The sequence below is a fragment of the Miscanthus floridulus genome, chromosome 2 (genome assembly GCF_019320115.1).
Source record: "Miscanthus floridulus cultivar M001 chromosome 2, ASM1932011v1, whole genome shotgun sequence".
NCBI lineage: Eukaryota > Viridiplantae > Streptophyta > Magnoliopsida > Poales > Poaceae > Miscanthus > Miscanthus floridulus.
Window position 1 is genome coordinate 121,624,295 of NC_089581.1, and position 9,512 is coordinate 121,633,806.

Genomic DNA, 9,512 nt, shown 5'->3' on the forward strand with positions numbered 1-9,512 from the left:
GAAGGCCACCAAGTCCTTCACCGGGTCTCTAGATGCTAGCAAACATCAGAAGAATGAAGTCTTGAAGCTTGTCCTCAAGAAAACCCAAGTAAGAACACTAATAGCACTCTAGGCTAAGAGCATCTCTAGCAGTACCCCAATACCTCCCCATATCCCTATAAAACTGTCATATTGGGGATAGCTATACTTTTTTCTTGCTCTAGTAGTTTCCCAATACCTCTCCCTTTTTTGGTGGTCACTAATATTTCTACCATCTTCCCTCAAATAAAGGGGGGAGTTGTATCTTCCCTCGTAACATGGGGACCACCTCAACTACCACTTTTCAGCTATCTTTTCGCCAACACTCCTATGGTAACCACCTTCCATATGGGTATTAGGGGAGATATATTGAGAAACTGCTACAACAACTCTCCCAATAATAATAAAAGATTGGTGAGCTATTGGAGATCCTCTTAACACTCGATTCCACTTCTTGGCTTGGGTGGCTCTCCAAATGCTTCACAAACCTCTCTACAAGTGTTGGGTACAATATGGTCAAAGAGCACTTATATAGAGGATGGAGAGGTTGCTAGACGTTAAAAAAGCTAGCAGACACAATAATCACCAGATGATTTGTTGGTTCAAAATGGACCTATCGGATCATATGGTGACATTGTGATGGTCGATTCCTTCAACAGCTAGTTGAAAATATTCCAGAATATTTCCTCGCTATATGATATGCCAGTGGGCCACATAGGTCCACTATGCAAAACACTATGAGGACTTGGCCAATTGGTAACAAAGTCTAGCTTGGCCCACTAGATGATCTTCCAAGGTCACACAGTTCTTCGCCAGATTATAAGGTCCACTCCAGTAACCATACTAACAAGTCACTAAGTCAAGTTAGATTCTCACCAGATGATCCATCAAAGTCACATAGTCCATTGTTGAATCATTAGCCACACCATAGTGAGCCTATCAACTAGTCATTAGTCAGTGGGCCCTACATCGTCTTCGTGAGCTCTAGTTTGCAGTGCGGGCTACAAACGGATGAGAGAATTTGAGGGTTTTAAGGGTGGTATGAAGTGTCCAAGGACTAGTCAAGATCGTGAGGGCTACAAAGGCTTTGAAAAAGAAAGGGATCTCCTATCACCCCTCATATAGCCGAGGGAGCAAGGTTGCAACAAGAGACTTGGGGTCCTACATGCCGGTCAAGGGCTCCCTTGGGCTGCCGTCACCTCGTCTCATCTCAGTCATTATCGCCATCCCGTCATGGCATTGCTTAGCAGCCAGAAACGTGAAACATGGTCATGTTCCACGTTTCGAGAACATCCATGTTCCTAATTTTGGAACATTTACATTCTCACTTTATAAAATAACACCCCAAGTTCTCGTTCTACGTTCCCATTCCCTTATGGGATCATGGCTGCTAAGGGTTGTGGAGATTGAGGAAACGACCAATCAGGATGCATCCAATCAAGACACCTCCTGATTGGTCACAGGCCAATCAGAACGCCTCCTGACTGGTCATAGGCCCATTTTGTCAGATACAGCCTCCTGAGTCGCCCTCCGACTGAGGGATTGAGGGCAGTCATACGGGGCCTTAATAGTAGTTATGCTCATGCTCCCTAGTCGGTTAGGATACCTGTGATACATGTACTCATCAATCACTAAGTCTAGATTGGCTTCACCATATGATTCGTCGAGGTCATGAAGTCCTCCGTCAGATCATACAGCGCCCACTGTGTTATTTAGACTAAGTCACTGAGTAGCATCACCCGACGATCCACATGGAATCAATACTACTTTTTAGACTATTTCAAGTTTGATCTCAACCAATCCAATTGCTCTGAGATCCTTGAAACCAACTCAATGAGGCCACTTTCTACCTTCAACTTTACCAAGAGTTAGCTATATCATGCAACACAATGCTCTCGCTTTGACTCTCTCAAGTTAAACACCTTTGATATCCTTCAAACTAAGGGCTTGTTTGCTAGGCTCCTCCCCCGCTCTGGCTTTGGCTCCTACAAAGGAGCCATGCCAAACATTTTCATGAAGAAGCCGTTTTTCAGTAAAAAGCGGAGGAGCTAGAGCCGTTTTGGAGGAACCAAAAATTGTGGCTCCTCCAAAATAGCTCTGGCTCCTCTGGAGAAGCCCCTCAAGAGGAGCCATGCCAAACACCCCCTAACTTAATGAGGCCACTTTCTACCTTCAACTTGACCGAGAGTTAGCCATATCATAAGATGCAATGCTCTCACTTTGACTCTCAAATTAAACGTCTTGTAAACCAACCCCCAACCCCCCACTCCCAACAGCAAGGCTAAAGAAAAACAAGTACTTATTACACACTACTTAACGAATGTCCCCATGACCACAGTCCACAGCTTACATTCTCTCTTAAGTGTATGTAGCCTTCTCGTCCTTTGCCCCATAATCAATCATCAAATCTTTTTTGAACATGAAATACAACTGGGGAGGCCCCCACTATAAGATTTTATTAAAAAGGAGAAGCTGTACATAAAACCTCCAAAGGGAGGAGAAACAATAGAAGAAAAGAAAACCCAGGGGAGGGACAACAGAAAACTAAACTAAGGTAGCTATACAATCTAGGAAAGTAGGAAGACAGGATGTTTAAACTCACTAAATCTATGGGCTTGTAAATTGGCCTCAACATAGAAAGAGTTCTTCCAGGAAACAAAGGAAGGCCGGCCTCTATCGAAGATAAACAAATTTTCTTTACTTACAAATTTCTTGTGCCGTAATGGTGAAAATCTCCATGAACAAGGTGCTTTGATATTGAAGCTTCGCCTGATGCATCATTTGAAAGAATTCCAAAGAGAAATCCTAGCTAATTCCAAGATGTTGCCAACAAGACTGACTGAAAGGGCAGCTGAAGAACAAATGGAAAGCAGTTTCTTCAGTATTGTTGTTGCAAAGCACACAATTATAGTTGTCTCCTTGGAGTTTTTGCTTTTTTCTTCTAAGAATATTTCTAGTGTTAAGCCTATCCAAGAGGAGGAGCCAAGAGAAGACTCTAAGCTTATTACAGCATTTGGAGTTCCAGATCTAAAGAAAAGGAGCTCAGGGTTAAGAGTTCTTGTAGGGTAGGTTGTAGCATTTAGATGAGGAGTAATTCTTATTTCCCCAAATGTATTCCCAAGAGTCTGATGTATTTGAATCAATCTGCAAAGCTTGAATATGAGCTTGTAAACCTTGAAATTCTTAAAATGCTTGTTCTAATTGTCGTAGAACCGACCAATTTATAAGAATACAAGTACAATGGCAATCCGCAAGCGGTCGCACTGTCATACTTGAACCCATATAAACCCGGTAGTCCGTCGAGTACCATGACGGGTCTCGATAAACGATTTACAACAACCAAGATCGTACAGGATTCAACATACATGCCACATATTACATAAAGTTCACAGATACTTTTCATCATCAGAGTACGAATAAAAAGTTATTACAAACCAAGTTTGATAAATAAAGCGGAAGCAAATAAGTTCGAAGATAAGGTTTTCAACATAGTTTGATACAGTGCCAAGCCAGATCACGGTCCACAAAAGCAAAGATAGGGATTACTAAGGAAGCCTGCCCAAGGCTTACTCCTCATCCACATCGGGATAGAAGCAACTCTTGCAATAACCATGATACACAGTGCCATCTGCAACAATGGAAAAATAAACCCTGAGTACAAGAAGGTACTCAGCTAGACTTACCCGTCATGAACCAGAAATAAAATGACTCCAAGGATTATGCATGGCTGTATAAGTGGACGTAACTTGACGACATTTTGCAAAAAAGGCATTTACCCGTTGTACAATTATGATTCCTTTATCAAGTTAATTAAAACTATTCATTTCTAGATTAGCAACTATCCTGTGCCAAACATGTGGTATATCATTTAGAAGCATACAATAGTAACCATAGTAGGTATCGTAATTCCATATTCATCCGAACCATCATGTTTCATAATATAGTTGCTACGATGTTGGGACTAGCCAAGTTTCTCACTATCCGGGAGAGACGGCGATTCGAATCTATTTCAACCAGCTGGGAATTTATTCCTAACACAAACCCAGATCTACCAGCCACGATAGTCTTAGGTCACCTTTGGTACAACTCAGGTACACATTTCGCGGGTCCGTACCGCACTGCACAATCTGGAACACCAGATGCCAGGATGCTCAGGCCAAACCTGCCCTTGGGCTCAGTCTGATCATTCCCCGGAAGGAGCGCACAACAGAACGGTTCCTGGCCTGAGTTGAATTACTCGGCTTCGCGGTCAGAACGAGTTATCCGGCCAGCTAAGTGAGAGGCATGCGTTCAATCTTGTCAGAAGCGCCAACAACGGTACGGTCCTTAATCGACACAGACGGGGATAAGTCCACACCCAAGACCTCCATGCCTTGTTGCTTCCCTATCGACCTCCCGTCCGGTCTCAATTTACTTTTACCTCATGGTTCTGTTCCACGATAGCAGATATAGCCAACCGTGCTCCGGTATCCACCTATATCTCGCAGGTGACAGGACATCACCCGACTTCTATCAGTCTAAGCATGGCTAAGCATATATATTCGATCCTGGACCTATACCGGTTAAAGGTGTAATATCTGGACAAGGAATGTACATGCATCAAGTGGTTTCATTCAACTCTTATAACCTAATGCATCAATCATAAATACATAAGTAAACATTTGTAAATTACTGGGAGACTTATAATGCTCCGGGGCTTGCCTCGTAGAAAGGAAGTAGGGCGATGGTCAGGACACTCTGGAAGCTCTTCAGGGTTCTGCTCCACGCCTTCGGGAGCTGCGGCTTGCGGATCCTCCTGCGGGTTCCCTTCCTTTGCTTCTTCGAATTCCAGCAACGTGATCTCTTCCTCCGATCCTAGATGCATGAGTATGGCATGAGTATTACGAATGCATATATGTTAACAAGTGCATCAGGTTTATTGAGTAGGTGCATATCTCTTCTCGATTATTACTTAACTACTTCTACAATGCATCGACGATGCCACAAACAGTAGCTACTTGTTTCACGCATAACTGGAGTTCTACAAATCCAAAAACAGTGATCTAGGACTTTCTAGAAAGCTTATCAAATTCTCTACAACTTTGTTATTAACCATTTTTACAGTACACATCAGTTTCAACATGCAACTCATCATACTCTAGAATTAGTCCGAAAATTATTTAACATGCAATATAAAGTAATAATACCCCCACTTCATGTAATCATTCAAAATTTGACAACTTAACATCTACCAACAGTGTAGGCATACCAAATACATTTTAGATAATATAATGGTGAAGCCCAAACTATTTAGTTAATTGCCTTTATTATTTTATTTAGATATCTAGGTTAAATAATAAATATATATCAGAGGTGCTTAATAAATTCTCAAAAATTTACAGAGTCTTACTAATGCTATCAAAGGACTACTATAAAAATTTCATGTCATTTTACTAAGTAGAACATTCTATACAAAAATGATAAGGAAGCAAGGCTTGAAATAGCATAAATGGAAAATCCTATTGAAAAGTGTCAAGCAACAGATTTCTTATTTTTCTTAACATCCATATGGTACTAGTATTAGCCCCAACAAATTTCATGAATTTTGGACTCATAAATAATTTATAAAAAATCATGCAAGGATTGACTAGCCATAAAAGAAAAATCTATAACTATAATTCTACACATGCACTGGTCTTCCAATTTTTACCCAAACTCATATATGCTAAGACTAGCTTACCACAAAAATTTCATAATTTTTGGAGCACAGGAACTCTAGATATAAAATAAACAAATTTGAATGCATTCAAAAGCACATTTCAAATCCCTATTTAAATCTCCAGAAATTTCTACTGTTGAAACCAAGAACATATTTTTCTTAAATACTACACTTCCTAAGCAACACAATCATATTTATTTCACAATTTTAGGAGCTACCAAACTGAAGATACAAAATTCACAAAACAAATCCAACACTGGAATCAAATGAGTTAGCCTTCAAACGTTGAGTCGCTGACCGGTGGGACCCGCTGGTCAGGGGACCCCACACGTCAGTGACACGGAGCAGAGCAGCAGCGCTGCAAGGTGCTGGCGCGGCCAGAGCTCGCCGACGGCGAGTTCGCCGGCGGTAGCGACTACACCTACATGATCTACTCATCCACCCACACCCGATGGTGGCCTTTGCATGGCCGGAAGAAGCACGGAAGCTCTTCTCCGACGACCATGGCGGACGGCGGCGATGGCGCGGCGGTACGCCGACCAACTCCGACCAAGGCGAAGCCAGGCGAGGAGTGCTACAGCAAAACGGTGACCAGGCGAATCTATTTGGGCGTCCTAGGCGGCATGAGGTGCTCTGACTAAACATGGCCACGGCGGCGACCATGGCGGGGCTCTGGCAGAGACACACCTGCGATGGCGCAAAGCGAAGCACGACTTACCAATGGCGTGGCTATGGGCGCAGCAAGGTGGGAAGGGTGGAGTAGGGTGAGGTGGAGCTGTGAGTGCGGCCGATTGGAGGCTGGTGCGGCGGTGAGCGTGGGCAAGCTCGGCGGAGCGGCTATGACGGCGATGGCGAGCGCAGTGAGCAAAGGAGCGTGAGTAGGCGAGTGGGAGCGAAAGGTCGGCTCGTCGGTGACTTAAGCGCGTCACTGGTGGCTTGCTGGCCGCCACTGCCTGACGAGTGGGCCCTGCCCCGGCGTACGGCCTCCAGATGGTGCGCGCGGCCATCACCGGCCACCACGCGGCGGCCAGCGCCTGTGGATGGTCGGCCACTGAATCAACCGATTCAGTCGGTTCAGTCGCGCGATGCAGTGCCTGACGACGTACTTTCGTGGAGCTTGATCTTCTAATCCATGAAGTATTAGTGCACACAATCTACACAAAAGTTATAGCTCTAAGTACCATCTGTAATTCGTCTTAAACGATCAAGACCTAATTCGCAACGGTTAAGGAGAAAATCGTGCCCAAAGTTGGCTTGTCAGGCTGTCGGTGTTCACGACTTAGCAAAAATTTGCTAAGTGTAGAAATTGTGATTTCTCTGATTTTTGAAACCCAAATTCACACATGTTAGGAGCTGAATCAGTCAAAGACCCAAAAATCAAAGTTATTCCTTTTGTCAAACACTACAACATTTCTTTAGTGAACTCCTCCATGCAAGGTCTCTAACACCTAGTTCAACTTTAGTCAAACATGTCACTTTGAAATCATGATACATATTCAAACCATGACCAAATGACCAAACTAGCCCTAGCACTAAATACCAAAGTTGTTCATGATGATATCCTAAGCATGTTTAAACAAATTGCAAGGTCATTCAAGCATTTCATGTAGTAGTCACTCATAGAGCTATTTAAAGTAGTCACATGAAATATGCCTTAAAGACTTGACCATGGAAAATGACATTCATGATCCATGTTCCATTTGTAAACCTAAGCATTGCTAAAATATTTTGGTGACTCAAATCTACCAAGTACATGTTTACATTCAAGATCAGTTGCATAAGTATAGAGAAACATGCAATAACAAGCAACGTTGCATATGTTTCAATTCAATGTTTCAATTGTAAATGCTTGTTTATGAATGCGTGATGATCATGCTCATGTTATGCAAGTCAAGTTATGCAAGGCTAACACCCGAGGTGTTACAGCCCCTCCCCCTTATAAAAATCTCGTCCCGGGATTTGCAAGACCTACCATTCTTGGAAAAAGGCGGGATAAACTTCTTGCAGATAATCTTTTCTTTCCCACGTAGCATCTTGTTCACTATGATTGTTCCACACCACCTTATAAAACTTAATAATCTTACTCCTTGTCACTCTCTCCATCTCCTCTAATACTCGAATTGGCTTTTCTTCATAGGTCAAATCCGATTGAAGCTGCACGTTGGTGGGTGCAATAGCTTCTTCCGGTACTCGAAGACATTTCTTTAGCTGAGAAACATGGAACACATCAAAGATTGCACTCATCTCTGGTGGAAGTTGTAACTTATACGCAACATTTCCTTTTCGTTCCAAAATTTTGTATGGCCCTACATATCTTGGTGAAAGCTTCTTTTTCATCCCAAATCTTTTCACACCTTTCATGGGTGATACTCTCAAATATACATAGTCACCTACTTCAAAAGTTAGTGGTCTTCTTCTTCTATCGGCATAACTCTTCTGTCTTGATTGAGCTGCCTTCATGTGTTGTTGGATGATACGTACTTGTTCTTTGGCTTCATTGACAAAATCAATACCAAAGTATCTCCTTTCACTGGGCTCAATCCAATTCAATGGAGTCCTACACTTTCTGCCATACAAGGCTTCAAATGGAGCTATTTTGATACTTGCTTGATAACTGTTGTTATAGGAGAATTCAGCTAAAGGTAACCATTTCTCCCATGAACCTTTTGAAGATATAACACAAGCTCTAAGCAAATCTTCTAGGATTTGGTTCACTCGCTCTGTCTGTCCTGAAGTTTGTGGATGATAAGCTAAACTTCTGATTAGCTTGGTTCCCAAGGCTTGGTGCAAGTGCTCCCAGAAACGAGCTATGAACTGTGGTCCTCTATCTGAGATTATGGTCCTGGGTACTCCATGCAATCTCACAATCTGGGCAACATATATCTCAGCGTATTTCTCCACTATATACCGCGTGTTCACGGGTATAAAGTGTGCTGACTTGGTGAGACGATCAACAATGACCCAGATTGAATCGTGACCTTGTGGCGTTGTTGGAAGGCCTGTGATAAAATCCATGCTGATTTCCTCCCATTTCCATCCTGGAATAGGCAGGGGCTAAAGTAATCCAGCGGTTTTCATATGGACGGCTTTCACTCTACTGCAGTTATCACACCTAGCAACATAGGCTGCGATCTCTTTCTTCATCTTAGTCCACCAAAAACGGGTTCTTAGATCTTGATACATTTTACTACTACCTGGGTGGATAGACAATTTGGACAAGTGAGCTTCATCTAAGATTTGATTTCTTAGCTCACGGTCTTTTGGTACCACTAGTCGGTCCTCAAACCATAATACACCTCTTTCGTCCAATCTAAAATGTTTGGTTTCCTGCTCTTGCATTTTTCTCTTGATGTGACTTATTCCTACATCTGTCTGCTGTAGCTCTATGATTTTACCCTCAAGCAAACAACTGATCGTGATATTGTGTAGTACAGCAGGATGTAGCAAGTTGAATCCATCTTCCAATAGTGCTTCCACAGTGTTGCAATGGGACTTCCGACTAAGTGCATCGGCTACTACATTAGCTTTACCCGGATGGTAATGCACTTCCAAATTATAGTCCTTAATCAATTCTAACCATCTTCGTTGTCTCATGTTTAGCTCTGGCTAGGTAAAGATATACTTGAGGCTTTTGTGGTCAGTATAGATATGACATACATTGCCCAACAAGTAATGTCTCTATATCTTTAATGCATGGACAACGGCTGCAAGTTCCAAGTCATGTGTAGGGTAGTTGACTTCATGTTTTCTCAATTGCCGTGAGGCATATGCAATTACTCTCCCTTCTTGCATAAGT